This window comes from Cyanistes caeruleus, chromosome 3, assembly GCF_971803275.1.
Source record: "Cyanistes caeruleus chromosome 3, bCyaCae1.hap1.1, whole genome shotgun sequence".
NCBI lineage: Eukaryota > Metazoa > Chordata > Aves > Passeriformes > Paridae > Cyanistes > Cyanistes caeruleus.
In genome coordinates this window covers 99,763,559-99,784,137 of record NC_141703.1, presented here as the reverse complement: position 1 = coordinate 99,784,137, position 20,579 = coordinate 99,763,559, and the positions used below count along the sequence as shown (strand labels likewise).

The 20,579-nt window shown below is 38.7% G+C and overlaps 1 long non-coding RNA gene across 2 annotated transcripts; it reads right to left on the bottom strand.

Annotated features, from left to right (window-relative positions):
* Nucleotides 1–3,485: 3,485 nt before the first annotated feature.
* Nucleotides 3,486–15,638, bottom strand: LOC147654395 (uncharacterized). 2 transcript variants are annotated; one of them, XR_015285144.1, is made up of 5 exons: nucleotides 15,451–15,638; nucleotides 14,237–14,394; nucleotides 10,972–11,060; nucleotides 8,324–8,423; nucleotides 3,486–7,876 (listed from the first exon to the last, which is right to left on the bottom strand). It is a non-coding gene; the product is annotated as an uncharacterized LOC147654395 (long non-coding RNA). The 2 variants fall into 2 exon arrangements; XR_015285145.1 differs by lacking the exon at nucleotides 15,451–15,638 and adding an exon at nucleotides 15,030–15,156.
* Nucleotides 15,639–20,579: the final 4,941 nt, after the last annotated feature.

Sequence of the window (20,579 nt, the reverse complement as noted above, 5' to 3'; positions counted from 1 at the left end):
AACTTGGAACCTTGGTGTTTAAATCAATCCAAATTCCTGTTAGAGTCTTTTCATCAGTCTTTGTAGAGAAACAGAAGTCTTCTTCTGCTATGGATATTTTCACAAGAAAACTATTTCTGTTATAGTTTTCTATTTCTCTGATTGATGCCAGCTGCCCGGAAATGGGTCATCAGTTCTCTCCTCCCATTTCACATCACTCTGAGGTGTGTATGGGTCATGAGTCTAGGGATGTCATTTTTAAGGATGAGTTATTCAAAGGCAAAAGTTCTTTTCATCTGTCTCTGGGAGCTTCACTGGAAACAGAAGTTTTTTCTTTGCTTCTCAAGGCTTCAAATCTTTAACTATTCCTTCTCCCCCTCTGTTCCAGCACCTCACTGTATCACAATTACTCCACTTTTTGCTCAAAATCCACACTTTGAACACTCTATTCCTCCCAATATACTCTGTCATGAATTAAAGGAGTTTTTTCAGGACATTATTTTCCATCTCCACAACTTTAACAGAAAAATATTTCAGCTTAATTAAAGCATTTCCTTATTCTCTATCTCTTCTGAAGCTTAATTCTTTTCTTTACTGTCTCTAATAGTCTATAAAGTCTCTTTACATGTTGATTACTCTCTTTTTCTCTGTCTGGAAAAAAAGGATTAATCTGCAAGTCTCATCTGGGTAATGAAAAGGTTAAAATCTTGCCCAGATGACATTTACAAAATCTTTGTAGATGGTTCTGTGATCTCTGCCGGAGCAGCAGCTGGAGCTGTCTGCGATGGAAGATTCTTCATGGCTGCTCTGGAGAGTGTGGTCACTGTCTCAGCACGCCGAAGGTCAAGAGCTTTTTTCTTTCTTTACTCATCAGTCTCTGGTGAATTCCGTCATGGCAAAAACTGCAGCCGAACCAGGGACCGGCCTGGCCCGGCCAGAGCCCAGGGCAAGCCCCGCAGGCCCCATCTCCCGGCTGGGAGCAGGCCCAGCCCAGCCCCTGCCCGGGCCGCATGGCCTGGACAGGGAACGGGAGGCAGCTAAAGCTCTGTTATCTTTCACAGCCAGAAAACAGAGACAAAGAAATTCCCAGGTTTAGGTCTTAAGGTGGAGTTCACAGGTTGATCTCACTTTTCAATGGTTAAAACTGCTGTCAGTTCTTAGAAATGGTCAGCTGTTGGCCAGGAGAAAAACTCCCATCAGCCTCCAGCGGTTTTAACTTCCTTAGGTGTTTCTCCTTGTTTTCTTAAATGCTAATCTATCACAACATCATGCACATGCACCAGCTCAGCTTCAGTGATGCAATAAACAAAGACAGCTATAGGCTAACAAATATTTCTGACACTCACTGTGGACCAATAATCCTGCTGTCACTTCTCTGGCTGCCACTCCTGTCTTTCTACCATGGACTTGAAAACCCAAAACCAGTTTCCCATTGACTACAGAAAGTCAGAGATAGTAAAGCTCAAAAGGACAATGGACACTCTCTTCTCTATAAGTAATGGGTCATGGAAGTGGTGCTCAGGATAAAGAACATTCCTGTACCTGATGTTCAGCACCAGCTCCTGTGGGATGCCACATTTATCATAGAATATCTTCATCCAGCTCCAAGCTGCAGGTTGGGAAAATGGAGTGGGCATCACATTGATGAGAAATGTCCCAGTGTGGACATGAACAGAAGCTCCAGGAAACCCAGAAGCGTGAGTTCCTCATTGTAATTGCTGAGAAGTTAATGTTCTCATCAGGGGCTTTATTACAGAAATCAAATTGCCCTTCAGATTAAATTCTTGAAAATTCAACCTAGGTATTGACAAGATTCTTTCTGGCATAATCTCAATTTTCTCCCATTTTAGATACCAATAAATATGGACAATTTTAAATCAGAAATGCAAATACAAATTTTGCAACCATAACTGACTGAAGAGTTCTTTTAGCATCTAATTCCTATTTATCACTTGCATTGCAAATGACATTACACACTCTCAATTCAGTACTTGACCTAGTCTAGCCAAATTAGAATATGTTTTCCCCTTAATCTTTTGCAATGCATGAATACAGGTTGACATGAATTTTAATTCATAATTTTGGAACTTGCTCATGCTGCTAAGAAACATGCAAATAAATGCCAGTTGCTTGCAGAAACACTTTATCAGCAGCAATAAATAAAGTAATACTTCAAGTTTTATTTGAAGTTGTTGTTTGAATGCATATGATATACATTCACTTTCTGTTTTCCAGATTTATAGGGGCATAAATCCTATATCAAATAAAAAGCTTTCTTCAGGGCTCAAAGTCCAACACCTACTTGTATTAATGGAAAAGTCTCTCTTGACATAATTAATATCAAGTTAGGAAAAACTTTAATTTCTGAGGTCACGTTCATCATTGTACACCTATATAAATTAAGTGATTAACCACCTTCACAGCAGAATTAAGAACAAACATAATTTCTATGGGAGGACAACCAAACTCATTTGTTGCTCATGATTCTACTGTACCTGCAGAAATCCAGCTCAGCATAAGATTTACATGCAGCTGTAAAATCTTGTGTGTCAGTTGTGTACACCCTCCCCGCCTAAAGGCATTCAAGAAATTTCTTTAGTTCAGAGCTTTTTGTGAAGCAATTTAAAAATGCAACCCTAGTCCCTTTTCAGTTCTATTTATTTGATAGAAAGGTCCAAAATAAGCTTCATTCTGACACCCATTCATAAGGGAGAGAAAATGGATATGGAAAGAAGAAATATGGGATTTACTTTTCCCAATTATTACCAAAGTAAAACAAAACAAAACCAAAACAAAAACTTTCTTAAACTTTTTTCACTTGCTTTAAAAATATCAGTTCTTTGTAGGTTGTTCCTCCATAGTCCATGAACTGGTGTTCTCCAAAGTTATAATTTTCATTTCCTAAAGCCTGCCAACTGAGAAAATGTTCCTACAAGAAATTCTTATGAGGCTAAGGATGAACAAGTGTTCAACCATAGGATGAATAAGCCCAGATCATGAATTTAAATTAAAGCATTTTTTGATGCTTCTAAACCAACCCTCTGAGACCTGCTGAACAGTTGTGATGCACTTTTTTCCAACCAAAATAGAATATTTGAGTCCAGAGAAATAAAAGCTGAGGTCCCTTAAATTTAGTAGCACATGCATATTCTCCTTTGTGACAGTGAAATGTGTATAATTCATACCCTCCTATGATTAAATGAGACATAAGGTACTTTATTTCCTTTAAAAATCTCTCCAGAATCAAGTTTGACATGGATTAATTACACTTTAAATGAAGAAAAGACCATTAGATGAATCCTGTTAATTTTAATAGATCTTTGACTACTGATCCAGATATGGGCTGGAATACAGACATTTTTTAAACAGTGCAAGATTATTTTGATTCTCTTCCAGTGTTCTTTTCTTCGAAGTTGGAACAATTTTTTTTTTAAAATGCAATTTAGACTGTTATATTACATAGTGGGCAACATAATGCAAGTTTTGATATGTAGACAATACAAAGGTTTAGGCTTTCTAGAACAACTTAAATCCTGATTTTGAATTATCATTGAATAGTTAATAGCAGCACATGGAATAAGGTGTTCTTGCCAAACTGCTAAGTTAATTATTGTGGCCTCCAAAATTCTTAACATTGCCAGCAAAAATTCCTGATTGGATATATATTGGATAACAAAGGAATAAAGAATATAAGTTTCAGAACTATTTTAAGTGATACCAGACATGAATATCAATGAATGACATCGACTGGAATCTTGAGAAAGATTTTGATAAATATGATAAAAAAAAAATTTAAAATTGTAAACTATATGCAATCTATTATATGTAAAGTACAGTTTCTTATCATTTAGTGTTGTAGTTGCAGCTATTGCAATAGACTAAATGAGCCAGCCCTCTTAGCTGCCTACCAAGTCAGCAAGACTTTTTGAGGTCAGCAGAGTGATGAACACAGGCATTAAGCTTGACATTAAGAATTTTTGATGTCTCTTCTATTTAATGTTGTTAATGGAGCTTAGCGGAAAGGAGTTTTCATACATTTCTGGATTCTGCCTTCTAGAATGGTGCAACCACAGAACAAGGAGAATAAAAGGGCCTAAATAATGAGCCTAAAAAGGCTTGAAGAACTCAGAATGTGCTCTGAAAATTGTGAATACCATGAAAACTAAAATGGCCTTGCTGGTTATCTGGGTCAAATCACAAGTCATATATTAAGAATCTTCAAGTACAGAGATCTCATAATCTCTCTGGATAATACAATACAAACACCCATGGTGACCAAGTTTTCACTTGTATTTAGTTGAAATTTCCAGTAAAATTCTGAATTAATTCTCTCTCTTTCAATTAGACAGCAGGAATACAGCAATTAGAACACATGTTCTTTGTCTTTACTTGAGAATGGAAAAACTCAACTATTTTAGCCTCTCCACATATACCATGTGCTCCAGCCCTAGAACAATCTTAGTGGTTCTCCAAAAGTCTTGTATGTCCACTACTTTTTCATAATGAGAAGCCCAAAACTGGGCACAGTGCTGTGTTGGTATCCTGATCCTCTCATTATATGACCTTAGTCCATCCCAGCTGCAAGAGTTCAGCTTTGCTTTGTTCAGCTTTGTTCACAGGGTTTTCTTCAGACATTTCTCCAGTCTCCTGGACACCCTCTGAGCAGGAAGTCCTCCACCTCTATTTGGCACTGCTCACAGACTGGCTAAGTGGGCATTCTGCCTCCTATACTAATATCTGAGGGGCAGGACTCGTCACAAACTGCCAGCTGGATGTTGTACCAGTGACTTGACCCTTTAAACCTGATGGTCCAGTCCCTTTTCCACACACCTTACTGTCCACTTATCCAGTGACTCCAATTTGGTTATAAGAATGCTGTGGGAGACCTTGCTGATGGTCTGGACAAAGTTGAGACATACATTTTGGGTTTTGGTAGAAGGGGGGCTACAGAGGTGGTTTCTCAGAGAAGCTGCCAGAGGCTTTCCCCATGTCCAGCAGAGACAATGCCACATGTTTCCAAGATGGACCCACCACTGAACAAATCAGGAATGACAGTATCAAATCTGTGATAACATATTTAAGGGAACAAAAACATGTAATTGTGGCTAGAGAAGAGAAGAAAAAGAATATGAGAGGAGCAGCCCCGCAGACACCCGGGGCAGAAGGAGGGGCAGGAACTTCTCCAGGTGCTGGAGCTGAGATTCCCCTGCAGCCCGTGGTGAGACCATGGTGAGGCAGCACAAGGCAGTCCATAGAGGAGCAGAGACCCACCTGCAGCCTGCAGAAAAGGTGCACACTAGAGCTGCTGGCTGCCTGAGAGAAGCCCTGTGACCCCCTGGGAAGCCCATGCTGGAACAGGCTCCTGGCACGGACTTGCAGACCATGGAGAGAGGAGCTCACCCTGGAGCAGCTTTGTTGGCAGGACTTGTGATCCCATGGTGGACTTACTCTGAAGCAGCCTATGCCTGAAGGACTGACCCCATGGAAGTGACCCATGCTGCAGCAGTTCATGAAGAACTGCAGCCCATGAGATGGACTCACACTTGTGAAGATCATGGAGTGTTGGAAACGGAAAAATAGAAAATTCCACAGATGCTGAAGGGTTCAATCTGCAGCCTTGGAAAGAGCTTGGATTGATGTAATGATGAAGGTACACAGACATTGGGTAGAGAAATTATAAACTTATGTTCCTATAATTATAAGAATATGTCTTATATAGGTAAGAAACTATATTAGGTAAAATAGTTTGAGGTTTAAGCTGTAATAGTGTGATGTATAGAGTAGGTTAGAGCTCCAGAAACTATAACAGAGATGTCTATGAATACGTGACCTGTCAGCTTAGTGGCTAAGAGACAGACACAGTGCAGCAAAATTAAGCAAAGGTGATAGGTTAATAAGTGAAAACAAGTTTCATGTCAACTGCCTATTGGGTTAAAATGTTATCTATTGCTGTGCAAAGAAGAAACTCGTGACTTCCTTGAGCTATGGCTGACTTGTTGCTTCTCTAAATCTCATGCCTTGAAATTGATATCTTATCTGGCTACTTGAGCAATAAATCATCTCAAAGCATGGTGCCATCCCTTGTTCTTCATCTTGACAACGGAGAACTGTGTCCCACGGGAGGGGACCCCAGAGTGGAGCAGTGGAAGGACTGCTTTTCATGCAGCATCAGAAACCATGGCTTATGAACTGACCATAACCTCCATTCCTATCTCCCTGCGCTGCTGGAGGGAGGAAGCAGAGCCCAGAAAGGAGGTAGAGATGGGGAGAAGGTGTTTTCAAGATTTATTTCTTATTATCCTGCTCTAAATTTGTTAGTAATAAAGTCAATCAATATCCTTCAGTTAAGTCTGTTTTGCCCATGAGGCTATTTGGTGAATGATATCTCTGTCCTTACCTCAATTCATGATCCTTTTATCTTATTTTCTCTCCCCTGTTCACCCGCAGAAGTGAGTGTTAGAGCAACTTTGATGGGTGCCTAGCATCCAGCCAGGGTCAACCCACTGCAACATGCAGTGGGTTGACATCCTGTGCTGTGTCCTTGTCCACAAAACCAGTCATCTCACTAAAACAGGCAACTGGATTGTCCAGACACAATTAACTTTTGATAAATCCACCTGGCAATGCTCAGACACCTTCTTGTCCTTCCTCTGTCTGGAGATACACCGAAAAAAAATCTGGTCAGCTATGAGATATTAAGTACTAGCAGTTATGAGCAGAGATACACATCTCTTTTACACTGTTGGTGACATGCAATTTAAAAATATTAATTTTAACCTTTTTTTTTTTTTTCCCAGTAGAGAGGATCAAATGATTTATTTGATATTTAACATTCAGCAAAGCAGAATTGATGATGGGTACTGAGGCTAAGAAAGTCTAATAATCCAATTAGCAACTCCATTCTAAATGTACAATTAAATACTACTAAATTAATCATTCTTGATCAGAATTGCTCAGAACTTCTCATCTCCTTTGGACAATACAAAATTGACAAATTGTAGTAAAGTCAGCCTTTTTAATATCTCTCTAGAAAATGCTGTACCAATTTTTTTGTACCTTAAATCAGGATAAATTATTTTAGTGGGTTGGTTTGTGTTTTTTTAGAAACCATGCCTTGCCAGTCTTCAATGATTTATCTCTTTAATATATAATTTTAATGGAAGAATGCCACATATTTTTAAGTATCTGTATGTGTCCACTTACTTAATTCTCTGATAGGACATATAGGTATTGGCAATGGAGCATGGACAGCCTTTGGACAGGATCCAAGAGGAACAGATGGATTGCAACAGCACAAGCTTATTCATAAAAACAGGAAAGAAAAGCATATGATAATATTTTGGCTACAAAGATTTTGCAAGCATCATGGAAACAACTGTGCATCTTATACATATCATTAAGCCTTGGCTATTACATTAATCAGACAATTTCAAACAATTAAAACATATTTTGAGCGTATTACTCAACCTTAGTGAGCACCAAATAAAGCTTCCTAAAGCATGTAAACAATCAGGCTCTTTGTTAGGAGCAAACCAGATTCCACCTAGAATAATTTTCTTGTATGGTGTATTGTATGCAACTATATTGCTTTACTCATAATTCTTATAAATTATGAACTAAATACAGCCTGACATGATCACCACATAAAATGCTTTGAAAGAAAACAATGGAGTATGCAGGGGGTTGCTCTGCAGGTGCTGCTTATCCTCCTGAGCTTCATTATCTTTATCTGAAATTTTAAAAATCAACAGCCTAAAGCAATTTGAAAAAATATTTAAATGATCTCTCCACATATATCCAGGAAGCTGTCACTCTCTACAACATATTGAGGGTGACCCAGGCCTCCTTCAGCTCTTCCTCCCATCTTTGCTGAATCTTCAGTCTTGATACGGTGACACTGTCAAATTTATTTTACTGTCAAATTTTTCAAGACAATATATCTGCTATTTTTAGTTAAAGAATCTCAGTTCCCGTATTTCCATTAGGTAAGAGTTAAGAATGGGAGTTACAAGGTTAGAATTCTGATGTTACACATTTTGTAACCTGTTTTGGCCATACTTATACACAGATATATGGTAGGAAACTTCGTCTTCAAGAAGAGTGTTTTGTTCATGATTTCTCAAGAACCAGGCTTTCAGCCCTACGGTTTTTGTCTTAATGGATTTATTTTTCATTATTATATCCTGAATTACTCAGAATGTCTTCTAATTATTGTCAAAATAATTACTTCCCAAGAAGCTATGAGACATAGTGACTACACTATTAAATCTGAGATACTGAGTTATCTGAATCTGAGATACTATACAAATGGATAGTCTAAATGTAACCTCTAGTGTATATTTACCTAATTAGTAGAGAGTTGACACAAGGACTTTGCCCTTGTGCCAATCTGTTCCTGAGTATGACATTGTCAGATGTCTCTTCAGAATGCCCTGGAAGAGCAGCTGTAAATGCAAAATATTTGTGAGCAAAGTGAGAAAAAAAATATTGGAAATGTGTATTTTTTACATCAAGAAAAACTAATAACTGTCAAGACAGCTGCATTTGTGTGAGTGTGAGACCAAGAACTAAACAGCAAAAACTGGTTAAATTATGAAGACACAAAAATAGAAAATTTTGGTCAGGTGAATCTTCCTTTTTAATTTTCTTTATTTTTTTTCTAATTTTAAATTTTTAAACCACATTGATGAAAATACTTAGTTTTGCCAACTGAAAAAGACTGTTATGAGTTTGTTTTCACAAGAAATGGAGACAGTTTAAGAATTTGCTATCGACTGAAGAGAGCTAAACCTGTTAATCTCTCCTGTGCCCTGCTTTATCACCTCAACTATTACTTGCATTCTCATCTTCTACCCACAAGTTTGTTAAGTTTGTTTTTTTTTTTCCATTTTTGCAACTAAATCTTCACATTCCAAAGAAAAGTTCTTCATCATCTATGGTTTCTGTTGTGGCTTAACCCCAGACAGCAACTAAGCTCCATACAGCCACTTGCTCACTCCTCCCCTCAACAGATGGGGAAAAGAGAATTGGAAGGGTAAAAGTGACAAAACTTTGTGGGTTGAAACAAAAACAATATAATAATTAAAATATGTAATAAATAAATAAATAGATAAATAAATCTACATATTATCACAGAGTATTTGGGGTTGGAAGGGACCTCTGGAGATGACCTAGTCCAATTCCCCTACTGAAGCAGGTTGATCTAGAGCAGGTTGCATAGGACTGTGGCCAGTCAGGTTTGGAAAATCCTCAGAGAAGGTTCTGGGCAGCCTGTTCTAATGTTGTGTCACCCTCTAAGTAAAGAAGTTTTCCTCATATTTGGATGGCATTTCCCATGCTTAAGTTTGTGCCTGCTGACCCTTGTTCAGTCACTGGGCACTGAAAAAAGTGTGGCCCTGTCCTATTGACACCTGCCCTTAAGATATTTTGTAGGCATTGTTAAGATTCCCTCCCAGAAATTAACACTATCCCAGCTGAAACCATTGCAAAGGGTCAGCTAAGGATGCCACTGGCTAAGAAAAGCTCGTTTCAGAAAAAAACAACTTATATTGAAGAGGTAGAAAATAATCTTTGTGTACTTTATTATCAAGAGACTTTGTTTTTCTGAGAATAGGAAGATCAGAGTGGGGAAGGAATGGGTGGGGGAGTGCAAAAAACAGGATGAAAGAGTGAATGATTTATCTGAGTTCATTAAAATGAAAGTCATATGTGAATTATCCTAAACCATTATAGTAGGATGTTAAAGGTATCTATCAATACTGTCAGGTCAAATATAGGTAGGACAAGGAAAAAAAAGTCATTCCAATGTTAGAAGTGTGGTTTCATCTGCACTTATTTCCAAAGGGAGATATTGCCATTATGCTAATTTACATTTGAATTACTGCAGTAGAGTGGATGATACAAAAGCACCTGTATTTTTGGCTATCATTGCTTAACACTGTTACTTGCCCACTTCAAAAAACAAAATAAAACACCTTCTGCAAACTCTTCTATGACTGAGCTTTAAACATACCAAGTATACCAAGTAAGGGTCAAAGAAAGAGTCATTCCTCCCTTCATGAGACAGAAAATGAGAAAATATCTTCAAAGATGACTCAGAACCTTGTGCTACAGTCCTTAACTGCAGCATGAAGTAAAATTCACTGAGCACTTTAAGTGATAAAAGAGAATCTCCTAAAGCAATTCAGCACATGGATAACTTCCCCGGGTTATATATTGTTTCTTTTTGAAACTGTTAGGAAAAAATCAAGGCAAAATGCCAGACATATTTTTAGGTTGGTCTCTCTTTCTCTTTCTCCAGAGTGATAAAGCTTTATTTTATCTAAAGTAAATCTAAGCTTCTAAAAGAAACTAATAGAAATATTAAGAAAAAATCAGAATTAATTCTTCAGTTACATAAATTAAAATAAATTTTTTTTTAAAGCATATCTACTGTTGAAGATAGAGCTGAAAAGCAACTGGGATACAACTATGTTTCTTTGTTAAGGATGAAAAAAAAAAAAGGAAAGAAAAGATTGGCTCAGATTACAGTAAGCTTTCTATGAAAAAAAAAAAAAAAAGAAAAAAATAAGAGATCAAACATTATCCTCTGTCTGTCTGTCTGAGCTTTTGTAGACACCTTAGATGAAAAGTACTGTTTTTGTATTCAGGATCTATTCTTGAGTTGAGGTGAAACTCAGTATCTTCAGAAAGAAAACAAAACAAAATGCAACAAAAAAATTTATCAAACGTGTAATTAAAGACTTAAAGACATCTGTATACATATGGAATTCTTTTTTAGCACCTCTTTGTTATCTGAGATGGCCATACTGAAGAACCTCTTATTTTTCTTCAGTGTTTTATCCAAAATACAACAGAACTGTAACAAAAAATCTTGTGTTTTAACATCTCAAGGGAGAAATGAGCAGACTGCTCCACAGAGAATAAACCATAAAAGGAGGAAAATTATGCATATAGGATAAAAGAATCCACATCAATATATCAAATACTCACATGTAATATTCTTCAAGTTAAGAGAACATGCTAATTCATGCCATTAGTGACATTTTTCTGGGCAATAATGGAGACAGGCACATCTCAGCCTAAAATGAAAAATAACAAAATTCAAACCAGTTGGAAAAAAACACAAGCTCTTGGACTTCTCAGAGAAAATTCACATTTTGCCCTGTTCTTCCAAAAAATAGTTTACTGACAATTCTCCTAACAGTGGAAACTGAATAGATCATACAAGAAAAAAAATACCAAAATCTTATGGAAAGAAATCCAGTACATGTCCAAAATAGTTCCTCTGCAGAGAAAGTCACATTTGCTATGAAGAACTGTAAGTAATTATTTCTAATGAAGTGGCTCCCAAGGAAAGGAGCAAAGAACAGTTAGTTAGACAATCAGGCAGTAATTCTAAACTACATTTTTCCCCAAACACCACATAGGTAAACATTGGACCTATTAGCATAAGATGTAAAAATTAGAAGCATAAATATGTTCAAAAAAGAACAGGACAGATTTATTGAGAACTGTTAAAAAAAGTTTCCCTAAACCTTTTTGACCATCTTTGCCCTTTTCTATTCACTTTCTATTAAAAAATACTATTTTCTTCTATTTTTATTTTGATTTTTCTGAGATGTTTGTTGATAGAATCTTGACCCTGAGTCTTGTTAGAAACTAGAATAATTTGCAAAGAAAAAAAGTAATTAAAGCCCCACAATATATACTGATTTACTCTCTTGAGCCTGTGCAGGGTATACCCAGAAACTGGATAATAAATTAGCTTGAGACTTATATTCATGAGGTACAGCTTTCCATGTGATGTTTTAAGCAGTTTTCTAAGGTATTTCAACTTATGATCTGAAGAATCTCTTTTTTACTATAACTTTTGATAAAATCTAACTGCTTGAATGAGGCCTGCAATAGCAAGTGAGACACTTGCTTATGTTAAGTAAATCTTAATTTTCCTGCTTTTCACAGAAATATGCCAATATAAACCTGGGATATATAACTTTTTTGAGAAGTGGTACAGTTTTTATAGAACCCTAAATTAGTGATTCTAGAGGAGAAAGCTGCCACAATTTTCAAGTGATCCCAGCCACTGGAGACTAGATATCCTAGTGCCAAATTTGGTCCCCTGGATCTAAAACCCCACAGTGCTACATTTTTTGTGAAAAATTTTTGAAGTGATTTGGACTCCCTTGCCTCAGAAGAAGCCATCATCATTTTGGCAGATTTCTCCAGTGACACAACTTCTGATGTATGGCTTCCTGGAGCTAAATGAATTAGTACTGTCTGCAGAGCTGCCCTGCATTGCTGCTGCTTCCCTGGAATGCACCATGTGCCCCCTGCCAGGCTTCTCTCTGTAGTAAAATTCAAAGTAGTTCCAAAAACCATTCAGCTGCTCACTTTATTTTATTATATTTTAATTAATACTTTTGAAAACTCCTGTGAGAAAAGAATCTGAACACTTCCATCACTGAGTTTAAAGCTGAAATTTAGGCAATTAGTGAGATTTTGGGAAGTTGGAAGCTAATATTCTAGAAGTGTTTGCCACACAGCATTACAAGTTTGGTTCCTCTGCACATTTATTTTGAATGTTGACGTATGTTTTTTTCCCCCCAGAATTATGGTTTGTTTCTGTTTAGGATAAGAATTATCTTCCATTTTCTAATATAAGCAGAAAAGTACCTTATCCTACAATTTCACTGTAATAATATTTACCAAAATTAGTAATCTGTTTTAAAAAAAGATTAAAAGAAGCCTCTATGTTTAAGGTTGAAAGAATCTTTTTTGTCTATAAAAAAGGCATTTGGTTAAATAAAAGAACATAAATTGCTCTGTCCTTTCCCATGCAATACACAATATTATCATGTGAATAAAGTGACAATGTGACCAGATATTTTAAAAACTTGATTACTTCCTACTAGTTTCCAATGGATACATTATTGTAAATTCCTCCATTATCATTCATGCCATTTTATCATTTCACTGATTTGAATCTTCATAGATCTGAATCAAATTCGGCACATGTAACAAAATACGTGATTTTTATCACAGTTTTTAATAGACAGCCCATTTTGGGAAATGTTTTCCTATTCTCATGCCAGGTATTCCAGAATACAATCATGGCAGAGGGCATAGCAGTAGAATAAGTAGGTCCAACAGCCCTGATATCAAAGTCAGTAAGGACAGTCTTTTATTAGTGAGGAGACTTAAGACATACTAGTTAGTTTGTCAGAAAGAAGAGAAAAGGCACTAAGTTTAAATACAAAAAGAAGTTCACTCTTGTGGAACTCTAGTAAAAGTAAAATGTGAAAAGCACACACACTTTTTTGATTGATGTTTCATCAGCTTTCCTCTGTATTTATGATGTGACATAAATTCGTTTTGAAAAGGATCTCCCAGCTCACCACAATTTTAATGTCTTAGATGCTGCAAATGGGAAATCTATAAAGGCAGCCAAAGATCTTGGATGTGAGGATGTGATGTAGTTTTCTAAAGAGTGCTATTGCCACTTGCAGACATTAAGGAAAAATAGGAAATGCCATGTGGAATATCATTTGGAGATCCAAAGGCCGACTCAGGAGCTGACATTAGCAAAGTAATTAATGTGGGCAGAGGACCTATGACTGCTAAAATCTCAGCCTGAAGCTTAAAATTATCTCAAGTCCTTTTTGTACTTTTTTGTCCTTTGAAGGTCTATTGTGTCTTGTCTATTTTTTAAACATAGCCTGAGAGATTATAATACTTTTTACTTCCTTTTATCATATCCTTATAATTATTTTTCACTGTTTACTATTGTTCATTCTTATTCAATTTAATATTTAAAGAGGAATATAATTAAGTTGTTTCAAGATTAAATACATGAAACTTATAATAACACCAAATGAAAAACAAATTATTAATTAAAAATTTTAGACCACTTAATTATTTAGAAAGATATAAATAAATGGCAGACACACCAAAAATTTTATAATTTTTAGATGCATAAACTAGTTCTAAGATTAAATATTAGAGGCTGTAATTGAGTAAACACCAGTAATTAGGATATTCTATTTACTCACCCTTTTAAGGGCTATTTGTTTTCTTTTTGCTTTATTTTGGTTCTAGTAATGATTGGTGAGAAGGTAGAAGAAAGCATTTGACAAATCTTATTGCTTATACAGACCTACAATTCAGTCTCCTGAAAACTAGGAAAAATACTAATCAAATAGAAAATGAACCTCATGCACATGATTTAATTAAATACTGGGTTAGGCTTCTTACTTACATGGCTGATTTGAGAAAGAGTGGAGTAGATAGAATACTCATCTCAGAAAATTGTAGAGACTTCACAAATGTGCACTTCATTTGTCAAGAGTCAGCTGGAGAGAGAACATCCAACATCTTTCCCCTGGGAGGTGCCAAAGGAGGGCAGAAGAGGACACCCTAAAAAAACAAAACACTGAAGCTAAGTTGATACTTGTGTTCCAAATCTTTCCAAGACAACTCTCTGCTGGCAGCTGCTGACTTGCCAGTCCTGATCAGTCACAAGGAAGTCAGTGACCACTGGGGGCATATCCTGACCTCCCTGCCAATCACCCTTGCAAAAATTAGACAAGATCATAGCATGCCTTTCAAAAACAATGTAGACACAGCACAGACAGAAATTGGGAAATGCTTTTTATAGAAAGATGGTATTTAAAAGAGTAATTGCATGAAATGTCAAATTTGATAGACAAGGCTTCACTTTTTCACCTGTCAGAGCTCTGTGAACAAAATAATTTCTGGAAATCTCTTCAGAGAGCAAACAGTGGTGACAAAAATGTTTGGATCCTTAAACAAATGACTAATCCAAATAAATTGTGAATTACTTTTCACTTGATGGTGTTACTATGGGTTTTTTTCATGATTTATGTATTTTCAGTTTCCAAAGACCATACAGCTATATCACAGAATTTCTGATTTCCTTACACGGGAAGATGAATTTCCTATTATGTGTATTTGTACTAATTTATCACGAAATCATTGAAAGAAACAAATGCAGTTATTTTCTTATTGTGAAGAAGAAAAACAAGCCAAACCTAGGTGAGAGAAAGAGGAGGAGAAGAGGAGCTCCAGGTGCCAGAGCAGAGTTCCCCCACAGCCCCTGGAGAAACCAAAGAGGAGCTGGTATTGCAGTGTGACCCTTGGAGCAGTCAATGATGGAGCAGGGTACCATGATGGTGTATGTGGATATGTCCTGAGGGAGACTGCATCCCATGGGAATGACTTATGCTAGATTAGGGGAAAGGTATGAAGAGGAAGGAAATGCAGAGAAAACCTCTCATAGACTAACCACAACCCCCTCCACACCACTCAAGGGAAGCAGGTGGAAGAGTTGGGAATGAGGGACTAACATTGGTCTTGGGAGGAGGAGAGAGTAATTGAAAGTTGTTTTAGGTTTTGTCTTTTTTTCTCACCATCTAAATCTAATTAAATTGACAATAAAATAAATTAATTTACCCCAAGATGAGTCTGTTTTACTCATGATGAGTACTGGTCAGTGATCTCCTCTTTATCACTGCCCTAAGCTTTTCCATCCTCATCTCTTCTCCTGCTCTGCTGAGCACAGGGAATAAGCTAGCAGCTGGAGAGGCAGCCCCTCCTCTTCCCCTCTCAAGGAAGTTGCAGCTGCAGTGAGGTCTCCCCCCAGTCTCCTCTGCTCCAGGCTGAACAGACCAAGTGCCCTCAGCTGCCTCTCCTATGGCTTCCCCTCCTGACCCTTCACCCCTTCAAAGCCCAAAACACAGTTCACAGGCAGAACACAGTTCCTACTTCTGTCATTTCTTTCCTCTGTTTCCTGCATTGTTACTGACTCCAGCTATTTTCCTTCCTTTTCTTGTTTTTCACCCCTCTGAAGGAATCATAAAGACACTACCCCCTTCCTTTTCAAGTTTTAAAAATACCTTCCATAAATTAAATAATGGGGGCTACTAGTCAATAGGTAGAAAATCGCATGTGTAATAGAAGATAAAAGCAAACTTACAGAGTGCTTTTATAATTTGTAGGCTTCTATTCATAAAGTGCAGAAGAATCCAGCCTCCTATAGGCAATAAAGCTGAGGCAGATAATTTTAAGGTTTGATCTTTGAAAATATGGATTAATCTTCTTACCTAATTCAGAAGTTGAATCACTTAGTCATTTAAATGGTTCTCTTATAAATCCAGTGATTTTTCAATTTGTTGCAGAGTGTGCAAATATTCAATATAAATCTTAAATACCTTTTATTTTCTCTGGAAATTGGCAAAGAAAACAAAGCAGTCTCAGTTAATCTAATTGCAATGTGGTTGAAAAATACATTTCTATTTTAAAACAGGATTAAGATGTTAAATGTCATCAGCATACAGTAATCTGAAATCTTTAAATTGGAGGATCAAAGCAGCTCCTTCAGCTTTCTTTCCATGCCCTGAAATCGTTAAGGTTTGACTGAAATAACTGCTGGTATCTAAAATGCAAAATATTAAGCCCTTATGTAATCCTAAAATTTTTTAATAATTTCTAGTTATGATTTTCCCACTAAGAGATAATTTTGTCACACTCTTAAAAACAGAAAAACAAACCCAGCTCTTTGAATATCTCTGTATTTATAGAGAGCAAAAGCAAATTCTCAGCTACATTTCAAATGAGTCTCAAATCTACAGGAGCTAAGGGGCTTGGAAGTTTTATTGTAAACAGGCAACCAGTTCCTTTTTTGGTATCACCAATGGTGCTCGAACGAAAAATTACAACACCTGAAGCCAAGTTTCAAATTCTCAAAGCCAAGCATCATGCAAATTAGTCATTAGCAGGCATCAACAAAAGAAGACTGAAATTTATAGATTTTACATGTACAACTCTTTTTCCTCTGCCCCTTGCCATAATTTATGGTCTTTTTGATTGGGTTTGTCCATTTTATCATAGTGTTTTGAAAAGTACTATAAACTGGGCTAGCAAGTACAGAATCTGTTGACAATCAGGATTTTCTTGAGACCATATTTTATCTTTCAAATATTAAAAGGAAATTATTAATATTTTACCAAAGATGGTTATAAAATACATATAACACATAAACATATTTAACCTAATTGTACAGAAAATTATTACAGTAATTTCTACCTAATTCATGCAATTTTTCATCCATCTGTTGTCTCCTCTACTTGATGTTCAGACAAAAATTTTGTCAAAGAACACTGCCTGAAAGATAAACCCTCCATCAACAACTATACATTGCAATCATGAGCATGGATTTAAGGTCATTAGCAAACAAACAAAAATTCACAAGATCAAGGAATCACCACCATTCCACTAAAATCAGTCACTTCTTGGTAAGAGAAAAAATTAACTTTGAGGTTACAAATTACTACAGGTCTAAATCTCAAATCATTTGAAACTGCATTGAAATGTTATTGAAGTACTGCCAGTACCTTTGTTCAAAACAAGGATTAATTTGAGAAAAACAGAAGGGAATGAAGCTGAACAGCCTCATGCTGCCGCATCAGAGTTTTCTTGGGAAGTCTCTTATTTAAGTACTAACAAGACCATATGGCTTCCAGATTTTAGTAGAAAGGTTTCAGGCTAAATTTAACATAACACAGGAGACAAACTTGCTAGCATTTTAGTCAGATCACATTAAAAATATAAGAATATAATCAAAAAAACATATTGGAAGCCTACAGACAATTCTTGTGTATCATCACCTACTTGTTGCCTCTGTTCCACTCACTGAGTGGGTTTCCTCAAAAAAGAGTTGGGAGCATTCGAGCCACTATGCAATTGTCTATTTCCTTAACCTAACACTGATATTATGTAAAAATCATGATGGGCTTCTATGCCTGAGTGTTAAATAGGAGTCAAGATTAGGGGAAGGGACAAAAAAATTAAGAACGGAGGGAGGGAGGGAGGGAGGGAGGGAGGCAGGCAGGAAGGCAGGCAGGCAGGAAGGCAGGAAGGCAGGCAGGAAGGCAGGCAGGAAGGCAGGCAGGAAGGCAGGCAGGAAGGCAGGAAGGCAGGCAGGCAGGCAGGAAGGCAGGAAGGCAGGAAGGCAGGAAGGCAGGAAGGCAGGAAGGCAGGAAGGCAGGCAGGAAGGCAGGAAGGCAGGAAGGCAGGAAGGCAGGAAGGAAGGCAGGAAGGCAGGAAGGCAGGAAGGCAGGAAGGCAGGAAGGAAGGCAGGAAGGAAGGCAGGAAGGCAGGAAGGAAGGCAGGAAGGCAGGAAGGCAGGAAGGAAGGCAGGAAGGCAGGAAGGCAGGAAGGAAGGAAGGAAGGCAGGAAGGCAGGAAGGCAGGAAGGAAGGCAGGAAGGAAGGCAGGAAGGAAGGAAGGAAGGCAGGAAGGAAGGCAGGAAGGCAGGAAGGCAGGAAGGCAGGAAGGCAGGAAGGCAGGAAGGAAGGAAGGAAGGAAGGAAGGAAGGAAGGAAGGAAGGAAGGAAGGAAGGAAGGAAGGAAGGAAGGAAGGAAGGAAGGAAGGAAGGAAGGAAGGAAGGAAGGAAGGAAGGAAGGAAGGAAGGAAGGAAGGAAGGAAGGAAGGAAGGAAGGGATTTGTGGAGTGGGAAAGGCTGGGATCGGCTCCTGCTGTGGCTTTTGGGGTTTAATGAATTAAAGGAACAAATTGTCCATTTGAGTGAAACCCACCCTGCAGATCCCAGTCCCGGGGGATCCTGAGCCAAAATCCCAGCGGCAGAAAAATCAATTTTTCTTCGAGCAAATCCAGCGAATTCCGGAGCTTTTCCCCTCCCCTTGGCAAAACCCTTTTCTCCTTGCTTTTATTTTGTTTAATTTTTTTGGCTCAGTTGTTCCTGATCTCTTTTCTGAGGGGTTGGGATGAGGAGATTGGGCCGGGATTTAGGGAGAGAGGGACATGCTCCCTACCGGGTTTTTTCTGGGAAAAAAACCCGGAATCTGGAGGTAAAATCTGGTATTTTGATAATGAAAGCGCAGCCCTTTTCCAGAGAATTCCTCTGGCCTAATTGGATTTGCTTTCCCTGTTCCCGTGCACTCCTTGTTTGGTTATTTATGGAAAACATCTGTCCAAGGCCTGGCGGCTCACTGAGCTGGGAATTCAGGGAAAATCTTGGGAATTTTCTTGGGGAAAAACATCCAAATCCCGAGCACCCTCTGAGGGGGACAGGAACCCCCATGCAGGGCAGGTAAAAACCCCAATTCCGTGGGAAAAATATGGAATTTTCCGGACTGGAAAAGAAATTTTCCTCCCCCCTGAGCAGTGCTGGGATAAAGGCAAGGATGGATTTTCCAGGTGAAAAATGGGATCGGTCCCAGCACTGCCTCAGCTGTGATTAGCCCGGGTTATTAATCCGATTAATTAATTAATTAGGTAATCCTGGGGTGGGACACGGGGGAGGCCGAGCTCTTCCAGGCTGGTGGCATTATTGCTTTGGAGGTTTCCATCCTCTCCCGTGGATTTCATGGATTTGGGGAAGTTTTTCCTCCCTTTTCCCACTCCCGGGCTGGAGCTGAGGGAATTTGAGATGAATTCCAGAGGAAATCTCCTGATTCCCGGGATCCGGCTCCAGCTGCGGGCACAGTCCAGCTGCAAATCCCGGGATCTGCGAGGTGGGAAAGGGCCGGGAGCCCTGGAATTCCCAGGATTTGGGGTTCAGTGGTGGCAGCTGGAAATCAGCTGGATCCTACCTGGAGCAATCCCAGGAATTCTTCCTCCCTGCGCCTGGCACAGCCTGAGATCCCAAACCCCGCTGGATTTCGGGGAATTTTTGGAAGTCCAAAGAAGCGATGTCCAAATGCTGGGAGGAATTTCAATGGATTTCCCCCATTTCAATGGGAATTTCACTGGATTTCCCCCATTTCAGAGGGAATTTCACTGGATTTCCCCCATTTCACTGGGAATTTAGCTGGATTTCCCCCCGGTTGCATGAGGAATCTCTTCCCATCCCCTCTCCTGTTCCCTTATCCCTTTCCCTCTGTCCCAGGGTCCCCAGTTCCCTTCTCCTGTCTCCTCTCCCCATTTTCCCGGGATCCTGATCGCATTCCCAGGGCTGTATCCATGCCTCTGTGCTCAGGCCAAGCTTCCCGAGCTCGCTCTGCTAGGAACGGCGGCTCCAAGGGCTTTGGTGGCATCCAATTTGGGATGAGAACCCCAAAATCTGGGATGAGAACCCCAAAAATTTGGGCCTGGAACCCCAAAAATCTGAGCCTGGAACCCCAAAAATTTGGGATGAGAAGGGTTAGGGTAGAGAATCCCAAATAATTGGGGCTGGAACACGAAAAATTTAAGATAAAACCCCCCAAAAATCTGAGCCTAGAACCTCAAAACAGAGTCTAGAACCCAAAAAAATCCAGGCTGAGACCCTCCAAAATCCTGAGTCTGGAACCCCAGAACTCTGAGTCTAGAACCCCCAAGACCAGAGCATAGAACCCCGAAACTCTGAGCCTGGAACCCCAAACACAGAGCATCCCCGAAATCCTGAGTCTAGAACTCCAAATGAAGAGCCTAGAACCCCACGATCCTGAGTCTAGAACCCCAAAAGGCAGATCCCAGAACTCCAAGACTCTGAGTCTGGAACCCCGAAACCAGAGCCTAGAACCCCACAATTCTGAGTCTGGAGCCCCAAATGCAGAGCCTAGAACCCCAGAATGCAGAGCC